Source organism: Schistocerca serialis, chromosome 1 (assembly GCF_023864345.2).
Source record: "Schistocerca serialis cubense isolate TAMUIC-IGC-003099 chromosome 1, iqSchSeri2.2, whole genome shotgun sequence".
NCBI lineage: Eukaryota > Metazoa > Arthropoda > Insecta > Orthoptera > Acrididae > Schistocerca > Schistocerca serialis.
Genome location: NC_064638.1, coordinates 800749667 through 800769731, shown reverse-complemented (window position 1 = coordinate 800769731; position 20065 = coordinate 800749667). Strand labels below are relative to the sequence as shown.

General features: G+C 41.6%; 1 protein-coding gene across 4 annotated transcripts in view; it reads left to right on the top strand.

Moving 5' to 3' along the window:
• LOC126483972 (centromere protein I-like) overlaps positions 1 to 20065 on the top strand; it is a 393190-nt gene that overhangs the window by 275529 nt on the left and 97596 nt on the right. The window lies entirely within an intron of this gene.

Below are 20065 nucleotides of genomic sequence, written 5' to 3'. Positions count from 1 at the left end.
ACAAGATGAAAGAAAATACGCAGATGACACTTTGCGCGATCCGGCCATAGGCGTACCAAGACTGCTTTTGGTAGTCGAAACGGTGTATCAATTGTGAAGGAGAGTATTTTAAAGGATACCATGCACAATAAGTAAAAAGTAAGTGTAGAAAAGTTTTGTGGACAAAGTTCTGGCATTTTTTGAACAGACCTTGTAATTACCAACTAAAAAAAAGAAAACAATTATGTCATGCACTTTATCATCAGCCATGTTGATTTTCTACGTTCTTTCACACCATGACCAAAGCAATGGCACACAAAACAAGCTACAGATACAGATTCAGCACACAGTGCAGAATACCCAAGTAGGTAACACTTCACACTCTCAAACTACAGCTATTTACTGTTGCCGTGAAATATGAACACATCATCCATTTCTTCTGGTGTAAACAAAGTAACCAACATGTTATGATGGCACACTCCCTTAGGTCCAATGTGTGTGACACACATAAAAGTAACGAACACTTCTCTGCTCACCCCATCGTGATGATACTGCAGATTGTGGTCCAGACGTTGCACTGCATTGACAACGTACCCTCTTCTGCCCACTCAAGGCTACGTCAGTACTTCTGACACCACTTTATAACTGATTCCAGGGATGATATGGGGCAGCAACATTGTCAGGCAGCTTGGTAGCTGCGTAGACAATGCACCTCCTGGTGTCCAACAAAGATGGTGAGATTACTTCTGATACCACTTTGTAGCTGACCCAAAAGGTGGCTTGGGGCAGCTGCATTGTCAGAAGGCTTGGCAGCTGGGAGATGAGACTGGGTAGCAGGCTGATGAGGCCCAGGAAGAAGTCGCTGTCAACATTAACACTTTATTTCCAACTTAGACATTGGTTCAGTAGTGCATTGGGATGGCAGTCATACACTTGCCCCAAAGGAGTGGGCCAGAAGTCAGGTGGCAGCTAGAGTCCAACAAGCTGGTTGCAACACTTGTTGTCATCCTGCTTTGCTGACATCTGCACTCAATGTCAGGCCTGTGGCTATGTTGCGAGAGCTGTGCCACTGGCGACAGCGGTGCTTACAGGATTCTTCCAGAAACAGCCACTCTTCAATAAATGACTACGCCCAGGTGTCTTTGTAAGGAGGCTGCTGTGCCGGGGGTGTGACCTGCTGCCTTCTGGCAGGAGTTCGACTGCTGCTGGAATGGACTGGCAGGTCCACTGTGCTGTGGCACCAAGTGCAATGGGCAGACGTAGTACAGAAAGCAAGTATCCCAATAGGGTTAGAACCTGTGGCTGCGACCGGGGGCTCTATTTTATCTTCTAGTCTGGTGTACCACCTGCATCCTGGTGGTGCTGATGGAGTGCCAATGCTTCTGCAACAAAATCAATGGTTATTTATACCAGATAGCAGCACACTTGTTTTGCCAATGCACTGCTCTTGATCACATAGTTGGCAACACCACTGAATCCCCAGTGACGGAGACATTGCCTTGCCTGTGCTTCTCATTACCATGGCGCTAGAAAGTTGTGCCAAGCAAGGTTGCCCACCCTAGTAATTTTGCATACTTGTCACCTTAACACATATGTCTTCGTGCCACACTCACCAGCCACTAGCAGTGAATGCAATGTTCCACTGCACCTGCTCACAAATTTTACTCTTAATCTGGTAGTTCTACTACACCTTCGACTCTTACAGATGAAGTTTGGTTTCTGTACATGTTGTAATAACCTTTTGCTCCCTGTATTTTGTGCCTGCTACCATCAGAATTTTAAAGAGTGTATTACAGTCAACATTTTCAAAAGCATTCTCTAAATCTACAAATGCTATAAACTATGTTTGCCTTTGTTCAGCCTTTCTACCAAGGTAAGTTCTAAGGTCAGTATTTCCTCGTGTGTTCCTACATTTCTCCAGGTCCTACATTGATTTTTACTGAGGTTGGCTTCTACATATCTTCCTTTCTTCTGTAAATATTTTAATACTTTGTCAGTGTTTTTGAATCATGACTTGGTGTGTATATTGTGAAAAATGAAAATTTGCCCTATAGCAGTATTTAAAATTTCATTTTTTCCTGTCTGCTTGTGTCTGTGTATGTGTGGATGCATATGTGTGTGTGTGTGCGCGAGTGTATACCTGTCCTTTTTTCCCCCTAAGGTAAGTCTTTCCGCTCCCGGGATTGCAATGACTCCTTACCCTCTCCTTATATATATATATATATATATATATATATATATCACTTTGTAGCTGACCCAAAGGGTGGCTTGGGGCAGCTGCATTGTCATATATATATAAAAAAATTAATAGAGGGAAACATTCCACATGGGAAAAATATACCTAAAAACAAAGATGATGTGACTTACCAAACGAAAGCGCTGGCACGTCGATAGACACACAAACAAACACAAACATACACACAAAATTCAAGCTTTCGCAACAAACTGTTGCCTCATCAGGAAAGAGGGAAGGAGAGGGGAAGACGAAAGGAAGTGGGTTTTATGGGAGAGGGTAAGGAGTCATTCCAATCCCGGGAGCGGAAAGACTTACCTTAGGGGGAAAAAAGGAAAGGTATACACTCGCACACACGCACATATCCATCAATCCCGGGAGCGGAAAGACTTACCTTAGGGGGAAAAAAGGAAAGGTATACACTCGCACACACGCACATATCCATCCACACATACCATGTGTGGATGGATATGTGCGTGTGTGCGAGTGTATACCTTTCCTTTTTTCCCCCTAAGGTAAGTCTTTCCGCTCCCGGGATTGGAATGACTCCTTACCCTCTCCCATAAAACCCACTTCCTTTCGTCTTCCCCTCTCCTTCCCTCTTTCCTGATGAGGCAACAGTTTGTTGCGAAAGCTTGAATTTTGTGTGTATGTTTGTGTTTGTTTGTGTGTCTATCGACCTGCCAGCGCTTTTGTTCGGTAAGTCACCTCATCTTTGTTTTTTTTTATATATATATATATATATATATATATATATATATATATATATATATATATATATATATATATATATATATATATATATATATGAAAGACGAAAGGATGTGGGTTTTAAGGGAGAGGGTAAGGAGTCATTCCAATCACGGGAGCGGAAAGACTTACCTTAGGGGGAAAAAAGGACAGGTATACACTAGCGCGCACACACACACACACACACACACACACACACACACATACCCATCTGCACATACAGAGACACAAGCAGACATTTGTAAAGGCAAAGAGTTTGGGCAGAGATGTCAGTCGAGGTGGAAGTACAGAGGCAAAGATGTTGTTGAAAGACAGGTGAGGTATGAGCGGCGGCAAACTGAAATTTGCGGAGATTGAGGCCTGGCAGATAACGAGAAGAGAGGATATACTGAAGGGCACGTTCCCATCTCCGGAGTTCTGACAGGTTGGAGTTAGTGGGAAGTATCCAGATAACCCGGACGGTGTAACACTGTGCCAAGATGTACTGGCCGTGCACCAAGGCATGTTTAGCCACAGGGTGATCCTCATTACCAACAAACACTGTCTGCCTGTGTCCATTCATGCGAATGGACAGTTTGTTGCTAGTCATTCCCACATAGAAAGCTTCACAGTGTAGGCAGGTCAGTTGGTAAATCACGTGGGTGCTTCCACACGTGGCTCTGCCTTTGATCGTGTACACCTTCCGGGTTACAGGACTGGAGTAGGTGGTGGTGGGAGGGTGCATGGGACAGGTTTTACACTGGGGGCAGTTACAAGGGTAGGAGCCAGAGGGTATGGAAGGTGATTTGGGGATTTCATAGGGATGAACTAAGAGGTTACGAAGGTTAGGTGGACGGCGGAAAGCCACTCTTGGTGGAGTGGGGAGGATTTCATGAAGGATGGATCTCATTTCAGGGCAGGATTTAAGGAAGTCGTATCCCTGCTGGAGAGCCACATTCAGAGTCTGATCCAGTCCCGGAAAGTATCCTGTCACAAGTGGGGCACTTTTGGGGTTGTTCTGAGGGAGGTTCTGGGTTTCTTCCGGCGGACAAGGGTTCCCGACCATGGTACTTGATCATTGGGAGTATGTGGCTGAGGGACTGCGTCAGCTTTCAGACAACACTACATACAAAGTTTGCCAAGGTAATCCCATTCCTGATGTCCAGGCGAAGCTTCAAGGAATCCTCAGAACCTTAGGCCCCCTACAAAACCTTTCACCTGACACCATCAACCTCCTGACCCCACCAACACCCCGCACCCCTACCTTCTACCTTCTTCCTAAAATTCACAAACCCAATCATCCCGGCCGTCCCGTTGTAGCTGGTTACCAAGCCCCCACAGAACGTATCTCTGCCTACGTAGATCAACACCTTCAACCCATTACATGCTGTCTCCCATCCTTCATCAAAGACACCAACCACTTTCTCGAACGCCTGGAATCCTTATCCAGTCTGTTACCCCTGGAAACCATCCTTGTAACCATTGATGCCACTTCCTTATACACAAATATTCCGCACGTCCAGGGCCTCGCTGCGATGGAGTACTTCCTTTCACGTCGATCACCTGCCACCCTACCTAAAACCTCTTTCCTCATTACCTTAGCCAGCTTCATCCTGACCCACAACTTCTTCACTTTTGAAGGCCAGACATACCAACAATTAGAGGGAACAGCCATGGGTACCAGGATGGCCCCCTCGTACGCCAACCTATTCATGGGTTGCTTAGAGGAAGCCTTCTTGGTTACCCAGGCCTGCCAACCCAAGGTTTGGTACAGATTTATTGATGACATCTTCATGATCTGGACTCACAGTGAAGAAGAACTCCAGAATTTCCTGTCCAACCTCAACTCCTTTGGTTCCACCAGATTCACCTGTTCCTACTCTAAATCCCACTTTCCTTGACATTGACCTCCAAATGTCCAATGGCCAGCTTCACACGTCCGTCCACATCAAACCCACCACCAAGCAACAGTACCTCCATTATGACAGCTGCCACCCATTCCACATCAAACGGTCCCTTCCCTACAGCCTAGGTCTTCGTGGCAAACGAATCTGCTCCAGTCCGGAATCCCTGAACCATTACACCAACAACCTGAAAACAGCTTTCGCATCCCGCAACTACCCTCCCGACCTGGTACAGAAGCAAATAACCAGAGCCACTTCCTCATCTCCTCAAACCCAGAACCTCCCAAAGAAGAACCCCAAAAGTGCCCCACTTGTGACAGGATACTTTCTGGGACTGGATCAGACTCTGAATGTGGGTCTCCAGCAGGGATATGACTTCCTTAAATCCTGCCCTGAAATGAGATCCATCCTTCATGAAATCCTCCCCACTCCACCAAGTGTGTCTTTCCGCCGTCCACCTAACCTTCGTAACCTCTTAGTTCATCCCTATGAAATCCCCAAACCACCTTCCCTACCCTCTGGCTCCTACCCTTGTAACTGCCCCCGGTTTAAAACCTGTCCCATGCACCCTCCCACCGCCACCTACTGCAGTCCTGTAACCCGGAAGGTATACACGATCAAAGGCAGAGCCACGTGTGAAAGCACTCACGTGATTTACCAACTGACCTGCCTACATTGTGAAGCTTTCTATGTGGGAATGACCAGCAACAAACTGTCCATTCGCATGAATGGACACAGGCAGACAGTGTTTGTTGGTAATGAGGATCACCCTGTGGCTAAACATGACTTGGTGAACGGCCAGCACATCTTGGCACAGTGTTACACCGTCCGGGTTATCTGGATACTTCCCACTAACACCAACCTGTCAGAACTCCGGAGATGGGAACTTGCCCTTCAGTATATCCTCTCTTCTCGTTATCCGCAAGGCCTCAATCTCCGCTAATTTCAATTTGCCACCGCTCATACCTCACCTGTCTTTCAACAACATCTTTGCCTCTGTAGTTCCGCCTCAACTGACATCTCTGCCAAATTCTTTGCCTTTACAAATGTCTGCTTGTGCTGTGTATGTGCGGATAGGTATGTGTGTGTGTGCGAGTGTATACCTGTCCTTTTTTCCCCTTAAGGTAAGTCTTTCCGCTCTCGGGATTGGAATGACTCCTTACCCTCTCCCTTAAAACCCATATCCTTTTGTCTTTCCTTCTCCTTCCCTCTTTCCTGACGAGGCAACCATTGGTTGCGAAAGCTAGAATTTTGTGTGTATGTTTGTGTTTGTTTGTGTGTCTATCGACCTGCCAGCGCTTTTGTTTGGTAAGTTTCATCATCTTTCTTTTATATATATATATATATATATATATATATATATATATATATATATATATATATATATATATATATATATATATATATATATATATGAGCTTAGGTTGGTAAACAACGATGTGCACAAGGGTTAGGTGGTTGTGTTGCCTCCAAAACACATTAAAGGGTGGAGAAATTCGGGAAAATTTTGAAAAACTGCGTGTAAATGTATGAAAAGGAGTGGTTTTGCAGTGGCAGATTATGAAAATGAGTCTAACAATTGTCTGACGAAGAAATAATGACGTTGAAACCTGTGGGAAGCGGCTAAAAAATGATCGGTGATGTGGGAAAATCGAAAATAGAAATAAAGCTAAAGTTGTTAGAACTAGCCGAAAAGGCTGTTTAATAGGCAAAAGGCATTGTTTGTGAACTGGGAACGGTGGATTTTTTAGCAGCGGTAGTGTTGAAAGCGGAAAGAAATATTTTTGGTTATGGTTTGGAAGTAAGTTACGTATTATTGAGCATGAACAAGAGGGGTGACATACTAGGGCATGTATTAAAAGTCTGAAATTCTGTATTGATAATGGCTATTTACTAGCCGTAATCTTGATTAGCTTTAATAGAGCCAGAAAGGAAATGACTGATTGCTGTTCTCCATCATTTTGAAAGTCATATCACAGTCATTGAATGCATTCTACATTCATAATGGAAGCACTTTGATGAAGTATACTGTTCATTACAATGGTACTTACCTTTCGGTTGTTCAACAGTATTGTACTTAATACAGTGCTGCCAATCAGGATGTAAAGTTTTGCACCATTAATAATCATTCTCCTAAAATTCTCATTTTCACCAATAGCTTAACTGTTTAGTCACATACAGAGAAAAATGTACACACCCTTTGATAGTTAATATCTTTGGAACAAAATGACATATCATTGCAATTTTGTATGGTGGCATAGTCCATCGTTTTCTCAACAGATCTTGGTGTGTGTTTTCTAGCAGATGACAGTACAGCAATAAATGATATAAGATTGTCATTTGAGTAATGCAAGGACTTACAGAAGTGATATTGGAAGTGTGAAAACATGATGGAGGTACAATGGGAATGGTGTAATGTGTATGGACCTTCACCACCAACACGTACAGTTATTTATCATATTCTGGATAAATTTGAAGCTGATGGTACTGTTCAGGATGTGCATAAGGAAAGGTCTGACCAACCAAAAACATGAAGTAGTCCAGCTTCTGGCACTGCTGTTTTGCAACATTTTACTGGGGCACCTCAAAAATCTGTGAAGCAGGGTGTACGTGAAAGTTGGTAAGCCAATCAAGCATATGATGAATTCTGAAGGTTGCGAAGTGGAAAGTGCACATTCTATGATTGCCCACAGTGTGAACGAGGAGAACCTGGATCAAAGGATGGAGTACTACGAGTGGTTTGAAGGCATGCTTTGCAAGGATGAACGGTTTGCGGGGATGGTTACTGCTGTAACAAAGTGCAATTCAAACAGAATGGTTCTATAAACTGCCAGAGCATCGTGACCTGGGCTCCTGAAAATTCTTACATTCATGTGGAGAAACATATTAATCTACCGGATGGTAGTGTTGTCTCTTTGATGGTATCATAACGGGTGAGGTGTATCTACATATACATCATACTCTCCAAGCCACCTAATGGTGTGTGACGGAGGGTACTTTCAGTACCACTGTCTGATCCCTCCAACCCCGTTTCACTCGTGAATAGTGCATGCGAAGAATGATTGTTGGTAAGCCTCTGTATTGGCTCTAATTTCTTGAATTTTCTCCTCGTGGTCAATAAGCAAGACATATTTAGGGAGAAGTAATATGTTGTCTGACTCCTCCTGAAAAGTGCTGTCCCAAAATTTCAATAGTAACTCTCTCTGTGACGCATAATGCCTCGCTTGTAATGTTTGCCAGTGGAGTTTGCTTAGCATCTCCATAATGCTCTCTTGCCAGCTATATGATCCCATGACGAAATGGATCTTCTCTATCTCGTCTATCAATCCTACCCGATAGGGATCTCAGATAGATGAACAATACTCAAGAATTAGGCAAACAAGAGCCTTATAAGCCACTTCTTTCATGGATGAGCTACATTTCCTTAAGATTCTTCCAATGAATCTGAGTCTGGTGTCTGCTTTTTCCACTAGCTGTTTTATATGGTCATTCCACTTAAAGTCGCTCTGGATAGCTACACCTGGATATTTTATGGCAGACTCGGTCTCCAGCTGTTTGTCATGAATAGTGTAGCTGTACAGTAGTGGATTTCTTTCCGTGTGTATGCACAATATGTTACATTTATTTACATTCAGGGTCAACTGCCAGAGCCTGCACAAATCATCAATTCTCTGCAGGTCATTCTGCAAATTCTTACTATCTTCTGGCTTTGCTTCTTTGGTACAGACAACTGCATCATCTGCGAATAGTCTTAAAGAGCATCCAACACTTTCTAATAGAATATATTGTAAACAGCAACGCTCCTATCACACTTCCCAGTGGTACCATCTGTCGATTTTATTCTGTTAAGAGTGATGTGTTGAATTCTATCTGCTAGAAAGTCTTGAATCCAATTGCAAGTCTACTCCGACACTCTATAAGCTCGTCCCCCCCCCCCCCCCCTCCCCCACATAAAACAGCAATTCAGGATGTGTCAAATGCCTTACTTAAATCAAGGAACATGGCGTCAACGTGAGTGCCGGATCTCATAGAGGAATAGGGTGAGCTGAGTTTTGCAGGATCTCTTTTTGTGGAATCCATGATGATTTTTATAGAGGAGATGTTCGTTTTCTAAAAACATCATAATTCTTGAGCATAAAACATGTTCCATAATTGTACAACAGATTGACGTCAATGATATAGTTATATAATTATGTGGATCTGTCTTACGGCCCTTTTTAGAAACAGGAATAACCTACACTTTTTTCCAGTCTTTAGGTACCTTTCATTGCTCAAACGATCTACGATAAATTACTGCTAGAAGGGAAGCAAGTTCTTTCGCATAACCTTTATAGAATATTATTGGTATCTCATCTGGTCCTGACACCTTTGCACTAATAAACAATTGTAGCTGCTTTTCAGTTCCGTGATCAGTTATCTCAATATCTGCCATTTTGACGTTCACACAACAATTGAAAGGAGGGATAGTGTTACGATCTTCTGCGGTGAAACAACTTCGGAAGAATGAATTCAGTATTTCAGCCTTCTCTCTGTTATCTTCCGTTTTGGTGCCAGTGTAGTGCTGAGAGAATTAATAGATGATTTTGACCCGCTTACTGATTTTACATAAGACCAAAATCTCTTAGGGTTTTTACTCAGGTCGGTTGACAACTTCTTACTTTCATAATCATTGAACGCTTCTCTCATTGCTCTCCTTACGCTCGTTTTCACTTCATTCAGCTTTTGTTTGTCAGCTAGGTTTTTACTTGTTTTGAATCTGAGATAAAGCGCTCTTTGTTTACGTAGCACTTTTCTAACATGGCTATTAAACCATGGTGGATCTTTCCATCCCTTAAAATCTTACTCAGAACATACTTGTCTAGGGCACATTGAACGATGTCTTTGAATTTTTTCCATTTGTTCCCCCATCTTCGTCCTCATCACCGAATATTTGATGCTGACTGCTGAAATATTCTGAATTTTGTATCCTGTCACCCTTGCTGAGCAAATATATCTTCCTACCTTTCTTAACATTCCTTGTAGAAACCATCATCATAGTTGCTGTCACAACCTTATGATTGCTGATACCTTCCTCTCTGTTAATTGATTCGATAAGTTCAGTTCTGTTTGCTGCCAGGAGGTCTAAGACGTTACCCTCTTGAGTTGGTTCTCTACCTGCTCAAGGTAATTTTTGGACGAGACATCCAGAACAAAGCCACAAGAATCCTTGTCTCTGGTGCCATTCTTGATGGCGAAACACTCCCAATCTATACCTGGTGAGTGAAGTCACCCCCTATTACAACGGCATGATCAGGAAAACTGCTAATGCTATTCTGCAAGTTCTGTCTGAAGCACTCTCAAACTACAGATCCTGACCCAGGTGGTCTGTAGAAACATCTTATCACCATTCTTTGATATTCGGTTTCACCCAGATTAATTTACATTCAGAATCCATGATAAACTCACTAGATTTTATCGAATTTTTTACTGCAATGAACATGCCACCACCATTGGCGACTAACCTATTCTTATGATTAACTTTCCAATCTGAACTTAGGATTTTGTTGTCATTGATGTCTGGTTTCAACCAGTGTTCTGTTCCTAATACTATGTGTGCATTGAAAGCTTCGGTAAGTGATAATAATTCTGGGACATTTCCTCGGATGCTCCTGCAGTTTACTAAAATATTATTAATCTTCTCTGTCTCTGATCTATGAGGACCAAGGTTCTCTGCACTGTGGCTGATTTAACAGGCAAATTGTCTTTGGTCCCAAGAGAGGGGTTCTCTAACCAAAAAACGCCCAATGTGCATGCCACATGTACTCCACTACCCTAGCAGCCGCTTCCTGCATGTAGTGCACGACTGACCTATTAAGGGGAACCGTACAATTCTGCACCCGATAGTGGAGGTCGAGAAATTCACATCCGTTACTATCGCAGAGTTGTCTGAGCCTCTGCTTTAGACCTTCCACTCTACTCCAAACCAGAGGACCGCAATCAACCCTGGGTACGATGCTACAAATACAGCTTAGCTTGCACCCTGCATGTGTTGCTAGTTGCCTTCACGAAATCAGACAGCTGCCGAAAGGAGCCAAGGATGGCCTCGGATCCCTAGCAACAGGTGTCATTCGTGCCGACAAGTGCCATTACATGCAGCCTGTTGCATCCATTGTGCTCGATAGCCACTGGCAGGGCGTCCTCCATATCACAGATGAGACCTTCCGCCAAAAATACCAAATGCACACTGGTATTCTTTCCCACCTTACCTGCTATCTTCCTGAGGGGGTCCATCACCCGCCTAACATTGGAGCTCCCAACGACAAGCATACCTACCCTCTGTACTTGTCCACACTGGGCAGGAAAATCGACCGCTGCCCCAACAGGAGAGGCATCCTCTGCTGGCTCAGTTATCAACAACACTGGGTAGCACCTTGTAGCTGTTGTTAAGATGTAGGGAGCCAGCCACATGGCCTGCTCCCTCTATCGCCTTCCGCCCAGTGACACGCGAACCCACCACTGTCTGCCACCCACTCTGGAGTGAGGACAGACCAGCTAGATATTGCGTATCAGAAGGCACAGCGAACGTCCGGGTCACCAGGGGATTCCAGTGGCACCAAGGGTGTCGCAGGTTTTCTCACTGGTGCCGCAACATCACCGCAACTTTGAGCATTAGCTAGAAGCTTGTCGACGGTAGCCAACGCAGCTTCCAGCTGTTTTCAGACAGCAACCAACTCGCCTTGAGTCCTGCTTACAACAAGCAGAGTCCCAAGCCATATCATACAGTGTATAAAATAGATATAAGGTCTCAAATGGTGCTACTGAGTTTGAAATGTATACAAAATATAGCAAAGGAGAACAAAGTAACACTAAAAGTTGCTGTGCAGATTTCTCACTGTACTCTGAGACCACAAGTTAGATTACATTAGATTAGATTTGATTAGATTTACTTTCATTCCAAGCTATTAAACAGAAATAAATTTCTCTACTGTAGTTGGTATATTTACAGACATCTGTTATTAGTAATCCTGTTTACTGAAAAGTTACTGCACAAGATAAATATTCAAACTAGAATGCACTGATCTAAACTCTATGCTGTCTACTAGCACAAAATTAAAACTTTGTGGCATGATGAAGTTTCTAGTGGTGGGAACATGTGCACTAGGAAGCCCCTCTACACAAGGATATTCACAGCACTTACGCAAAAACAAAAACTATGATTAATTTTCTAACCAACTGTCTACACAGTAAAATACACAAGTATAGTTCACTTCTTATCAGAAGTATGTGAGCCGCGCGGAGTGGCCACGCGGTTAGAGGCGCCATGTCTCCGACTGCACGGCCCCTCCCGTTGGAGGTTCGAGTCCTCTCTCAGCCATGGATGCGTGTGTTGTTCTTAGTGTAAATTAGTTTAAGTAGTATGTAAGTCTAGGGACCGATGACTGCAGCAGTTTGGTCCCTTAAAAATTCACATACATTTCAACATTTCAGAAGCATGTGGAAAAAAAAAGACTAAATTAATTTACTATTTATCAGACAAGTTCTGCTGCTGCGCATCCTCTCAGTTCGGCAGCTGCTACTACATATGCTGCAAACATCAATTTTACGGGGCATCTGGGAGGTATTTGGAAATAAAAAAATTTATGTACAACAAGATGGCACTACACCTCGCTGGCACAGAAATGTCAGAGTCTACTTGGATGAAAATCTACCTGGATGATCGATAGGTCTAGAGGAGCTGTTGAATACCTGATAGTGTCTCCAGACCTTACACCTCTTGACTTCTACCTATGGGGGACCTTGAAAAGTGAACTTTACCAACAGAAGCCAGCTATGCTGAACTAGCTACGAGAAAACATCGGGGCGTCCTATGCTGCTATCACACCGGCAACACTGACAACCATACTTTGGTCAACAGATCCGTAGCATCAACATTGTTCGGCTGTTAATGGGAGTCACTTTGAATACACAAAATTACCTTTCCCCTGTGCAAGAATTGTAAAGGTATGTCATTTTGTTCCATTAATGTTGACTATCAAAGATTGTCTACATTTTCTGGACCCCTCTTTATTATACAGAAATAATTCACTTTTGTTCTTCTCAACAGGTAGCCTAATCTCCTTGTCATATTTAATTATTAAAGTTTTCATATCATGTGTACATGTTTCTTCACAAGGAGTTAAATCATAGAACCTATTAGCTGTGGCACTATCATCAATATTATACAAATCATTAGCAACATAATTGGGTATCTCTAAAACATTAATATACTCACCATTTTCACCCAAAGCTTCGTATACACCCACTTTCTCTTTGAAACAAATAAAATATTTTTCTTCATCTACTGCCACAAAGTCATCACCACAATTATTCTCCTTAATACCACAAACGTCATCTACATCTTTCTCTTTAATATTTGCAATACTGTTTTTGTATCTATTTATTCTTAAGTCATTGTTCATTAACACAGTGCCCAACTTTTGCTCGCCTGGTTCCCTCATAACTGCTTCAATCCCTAAATCATCATGTACATCATTAGCCTGGTTATTCTCAGTCAAGTTACTTCTTTCTACCCAATTATAGAATTCTGTTAAGTTTATGATATTTCCTGCCTTTTTACTGATACATGTGTATTCAATTTCCTTACCTGCAGTTCTGAGTTTGATTGGTTGACAAGTTTCATTTTCTACAGACATCATATTTATAGAATAGTCCACATTTTTAAAATGATGATTGGTTGACAAGTTTCATTTTCTATAGACATCATATTTATAGAATAGTCCACATTTTTAAAATAATAACTCATTACTTCACATGAATCTGTTTGTTTTTAATTATTATTATTATTGATGTTGTTCCATTTATTACTCATGCATTTCACCCCCGCCGTGTGGACCGACAGTGGGACACCTATTAGTTTTTTAATTCATGAATATCCCTTTTATGACCAAATTATTTTTTACTCAGTTTTTTAAATTTTGGTTTTGTATTTTGTTTAAGGAATAGCTTCTAAAGTGAAATGTATAAAAAGTGTATGGTTGCTACAATCAGCTTTTTTAATATTTCAGGTGGGTCTTATATGTCCCATTGGTCATTAGGTGGGAGTATTGCATAGGTTTGAATAAAAACAGAGCATAAGAGAGATCATTTAATTTCAGCTGCAACTTTTACAAAAAATAATTAATTTTTGTGACCAGTTTATACAAATACAAGGGTTATGTTGTAAATGATGTTTGATGTTGATTTTACCAATGCCGATATCAGGATCATTTATTTTCTATGAAATTTTTTGAAGCAGGGATGTGCACATAGAGGAACTTTGTGGTGTATGCACATCATGTCGGTTCGTACTTCCTTCTGCTTTGTGCTCCATAACCTGCAGTGCTTCCTTGTGTCTTTTGCTGGGAAAGCAAACTTCGTCTGATACAGTCATGACACCCGGTTTGTTTCTTCTTAGAAAATTTGGTCTTCCTCTTCTTTTGATTTTATGACCTGCTGTTTGTTGTCTGATAAGCGAAAGGTGAAAGGATAACTGGTTATGTCCTCCTCTATGCTTACGGTTCCACATTATGAAACTGTTAACAATTGCCAGGTCAGTTACGAAAAAGAAAAGATGATGCCACCACTTTAGAGATCACCTTCCAATTGCATATCTCATGCATTTGATCAAAGCAATCTACACCTCTCAGAAATACATTATACTCTGCAACTGCTTTAGGACAGAAGACCTCTGATGAAGTACCATCTCTGTTTTTCCTGTTGACAAAGGTTACATCTTTTGGGTATGATAAGAACTTAGTATCATCACAGTCTTGTTGTCTTGCCATTTTATTTCTGAGACACATCCCTTTGTTTTGAACATAAACTGCCAACTGCCCCCGTTGTAATTTGTCTTGTTTCTTCATCATACCTGAAAGTCCCTTCCTGTTTGTCCTCACTGTTCCAACTCCAAAAGGTCCTCTTTCATTTAGTTACTTCATCAGATTGTACGATGTGAAGAAGTTATTGAACAATTAGTTGGTGAGACTGCATGTATGAATCAGTAAGATGGAGCACAACATTTTCTCCCAAACTGAACAATGAGTCTTGGATGTCCTTCTTTCAAGCATACACCTCAAACTGAGTTATGAAACCTGTTTTTGAATCAGCAAGGCATCAAATTTTGTAACCTTGTTTTACAGGCTTTATTGGAAGGTACTGCTTTATAGAACAATGCTCTCTGTATGGGACCGTACTTTCATCAACAGCCATGATACTTGATGGCGTGTGTACTTCTTTTAAATTGTTATTGACAGCGTCAATTATTGGGTGTAATTTGCATAGTCGATTGTAGCCAGCTTCACCTCTTGGTACTGCTGTAGCATTGTCATTGCAGTGAATGTTTTCAGTCAGTTTTTTGAACCTGGTTTTACTCATTAGTTGAGAAATTCCACTTACACCTAAAAGTGGGTCAGTGGACCAATAGTGACTCAGCTCAGGCAGTCTATGTATTCCCATTAGAATGTGAATGGCAATAAAATATTTTTATTTCTTCAACGGCAGTGTCTTTCCAATTGCAGCTGGCTTGTCTTACCCTTTTACCTCTAGTAATGTTGTCATGTATTTTAGTTGCATAGAGATTAGTCTCATCTTTGATCTTCCTCAATCAATCATCAGTACAAAATTGTAAAAAAAAATCTATTACTTTATCATTTGGTCCAAAATCAGTCTTCATATATGCACTTCCATCAAGAGATGCTGATAAGTTTTCAAACGAAGTTACCTTGTCATTCCACTGTGTTTCAGTTTCATTGGCATGTTCGGCCCCATTCTCTTGCTCTGCACACACAATAAGTTCATTTGCAGTGTTATTGGTAATTTTGGTGACATTTTCTTTTACTGCACATGCAATACCATCATTTTCTGCCACCTCCATTCTAGCACTGTCACCACTGTTGTGACAACCATAACTATGTGGCTCAGCCAATGTTCTAGGTGGTGTAGTATTAATAGATGTACTGTTGGATGCGTCAAGACGGGTGAGCTTATCTGCAGCTTCATCACCACCTTCTTCCTCCGAAAATTCTTCATTATCAGGAAGCGAAAAGTAATACTCAAGAAGTTCTTTATCTTTCAGACATGACATTTCTAAAAAGAAAACGGAAATAAGGTCTCCATGTTGTTGTTGTTGTTGTTGTTGTTGTTGCTGTTGCTGTTGCTGTTGCTGCTGCTGCTGCTGCTGATGCTGCTGTTTTTATTGTTATTTTATGAATTCTTTACTGAGCCAAGTGATGTAGCATCGCACAGAGAGAGAAATAAAGCCAAAATGTCTAATGTATAACGAAATTATAAATAATATGTGGGACAAATATGTCGCACTGGCCATGTGATTCATATTTCATGCAGTCAAAAACTAAAAACTATTTACCAAATCACTGAAGTACATTTTACGCTGAAATTCCACATAATATTTACTAATAAATGATAAGAAACACAATAAATATGGTTATTATGCTTACCTTGCTTATTTACAAAAGAACAGTTGAAAAATATGCAAAAACTTTCACAGAAGCGATCAAACAAGTGCACTGCATCGAACAACTTCCAGCAGAATGCAGCTACTTGGCGGGAAGAAGTCTGTAATGCTTTAAAGTAGTAGCGAAGGCTTCCAGTAGATGGCAGCCCACTACAAATGTGGGGTTTCTGTTGTCCCCTTGGTCGTGCAGCACGAAAAAGTGAATTGGGGTACACTTGTCCCATGGATCATGAAAAGAATATTTATAGTTTCTTTTCTTCTTGTGTCATTGTACCCATGCCAATATCTGTTTATGGTGCCAAAATCTCTGTTGTCATTTTCTGTTCCTATTATTCTCATGGTATCCCCTAAAATGAAAATTATTATTATTGCAACTGTGTTCCCTTGAATGAAAATTGTTACCATTGTAATTGCAATGTCCTTTAGGATGAAATTATTGTGGTCTTCAACATGGGGCGAAACCAAGGTGGAAACATATCCAGATGATTTTTGGTTGGGTATCCACCCACCCTTCATTACACACGTTGGACGTCATAGGCTGGGAAGACTGGTAAAACAGGGCAGGTGGCAAACTGTGGCAGAACTAACATCAGATTTCAATGCCGGACAGAGTACAAGTGTGTCTGAACACACAGTGCACCGAACACATCTAAAAATGGGCGTCTGCAGCTGACAACCCATGCATGTGCCAATGTTAATACCATGACATCGACAACTGTGACTAAAATGGGCATGTGACCGTCAACACTGAACACTGGACATTGGTGCAGTGGCAGAGCATTGCATGGTCTGTTACATTCTTCATCATGCTGATGGAAGGGTACAAATCCATCATCTTCCAGGGGAACAGCTCCATGACACCTGTACTGTGAACCAGAGACAAGCTTGTGATGGCTCCATTATGCCCTTGGGGGGGGGGGGGGGGGGGGGGCAGTCACGTGGGCATCCACGCATTGAGTAGAGCTCATGCAAGGCACCATGGTAGCCAAAGAGTATTGTACATTGGTTGCAGAACTTTACAATCCTTCGTGACAATTATGTTTCCCAAAGGCAGTGACATTTTTCAACAAGATAATCCGCCATCACAACACAAGGAGTGTGATGGAGTGGTGTGAGGAACACAGTGGCAAGTTACTCGATTGAATACATCTGGGATGTGACTGCCCATAATGTCAGAGCTTGTCGTCCCCCTCCCCGTAATTTATGGGAATTAGAAGACTTGTGTGTGCTGATGTGGTGCCAGCTCCCTGCAGGAACCTACCAAGGCCTCATTGCTTCCATACCACAACACATTGCTGCTGTTATCAATGCCAAAGGTGGCCATACAGTACCGACTATTAGGTGGGTGGTCATAATGTTCTTGCTGATCAGTGTATGTAACCAAATGAGCTCTGTTGGTCAGCTCAAGTACAACAGGCTCCCTGTTCATTGTTTGACACAGCTGTTTGTTTCATTAATCACAATATTACACACACAATGTGTGTAGATGTATCCTGACTATTCCTTCTCACAGATTGTTCCTTTTCTCCCTGAGGAAGACTGCAACCAGCATCACTAATCTACTCCGAGGAAGTCGCACTACCTGTTGGAAACCTTCTTTCTTCTGTGGATCTGTATAAAGTAAATTCCTTGCTCATATCATCACAAGAAAATTCCGGATTTTCACGATACCTATTACCTGTGCGACATAGAAAGTTGTTGGAAGAAGGGGAGAAATGGATTGGGTTGTGAAGCTCATTAAAGTCAACCATATAGTAGTCTTTACTGGACTACAGTAAGGACGAGGAGCACAGTAAATTTATAGTTTCTGAGACTCGAACCATTGGAAAAAAGTATACTAGAATACATTTTGTTGGTGAACTTAACCCCTTCTCCCCACCCAATACATGCACTTTTTCAGTTTTCAGTCATTGTAATATGTAATGTGAAAGTATCTGATATTCCAAACATGTAGCATTCATAAAAGGAAAATTCTGTTCATCTCATAAGTTATATAATAATAGAAAAAGTCTATGTTTTTCCAGGCTAATTTCATCGTACCTTGTTCTGCTCTTGACTTGTTGGGATTTCACAGTTGTATCATTTCTTTTTGCTCTTTCTCCTCTTTTGCCTATGAAGGAACGTCTGGTTATAGAAGGCATATTTTGCTTCATATTTTACTTATGCCTTTGTTTGTGTCTGTGTCTTCATTTGTATTGGGGATCCAAGTTTGTTTGTCTTCATTTAATTATACAAAACGTATGCATCAACACATAATATATATTTTTTTTTAAATCCTCACATTTTCCACAGTTCCTTTCTTTCTTTCTTTTTTTTTTTTTAAAAAAAAAGGGAAAATCAGAAATATCTTTCTCAATACTCTTTTTGATCACAGGAAACCATTACTGTGAGATGGAGGTAAAAGCAGATCTACACCCTCTGCAGTCCAGTAAAGCATCTAACATCTTCAATTGTGAACAGAACAGCACACCTTGTGTAAAATGTTCAATCTGTCAACATACCACAAAGTGTTATTTCAAACTGAGACAGTGGGCATATTATCATATAACACCAAGAAAGCTTTTCAGGATGGGAAGTTCATCATCAAACTGGCTTACATAGCAGCAATGTCATGTAAACATACAACTGCTATTGTGGGACACAAATTAATGAATATCTGTCTTGTGGTGATTGCCTGAGGTAGGCAACATGTGTTGTGAGTGCTTGTAGGTACACTGAGGAGAATCCATCAAGAGTGTATGATGTCTTTTTGGTGGGAACTGGGACGGTTGTGTTGGCCCAGACAGTTCATCACCATCTCCACACAATCAACTGGCATGACAGCTTTCTGTTACAGACAACAGTGCAAACTCCAATGCACCGTGGGCTGCAAAGAAAGCAAGCAAGGGATTCCTGGATCAGTAATGATTACAAAATTTCTCTGAGACCTTTTGTGATTGTCATGTGAGAGTGTGAGGGGATCAGCAACAGGGTAATCTGAAGGTTGTGCAGTATCGGGGCAGAACCCTCCAACCTATTTTCCAACCCTACATTTATCATCATAATGATGAATTTATCTTTCAAGGCAATAATGTGTGAACACACTATGCCCATGTAGCAAAATGTTCCTCCAGAAGGCAGCCACCAACTGAATAGAATGACTGAACAACATTTACACTGATTTGAACCTGATTAAGCACATTTATGAGTGACTGCAGCTTGCGGTGCATCATCGCAGGTGCTCACCGGACATGTTGAATGACCTCAGAAGGATCACCATCAGGGCCTGGGACAAGCTTGAGCAACAGTGCTGCAACCATCTTGTGCACAGCATGCCGAGGAGGATCCAAGCATGTTAAAATGTGCAGAGTGGAGCTTCATGGTATTGAATGTTATGTAGTAAAAGATTTTGATTTCACTGGTGTGCTCTTTCAGACTACCCTTACTTTGGCTATTGCTTTGTATTAATTTTATAGTATGAATTTTTTCCAATAAGGCTTAATCTTTACATTCCCATTCCCCATGAATATAAGATCACACCTATGGGTATGGTTGGTGCAACAATTTGTTTGGAGCAATTTAGCTTCTGAAAGTCACCTTTTAATGTTAGGTTGAGCTTACTTTGTGTGCAGATATCACTTGTGCCGTACCATTTCATTAAATGTTTCTCAGGAAGTATGACTGCTGTCAAGTCTCCATCAGAACTCAAAAATAACTCATTTGACCAATATGGTTTTTTAGAGAAGATTT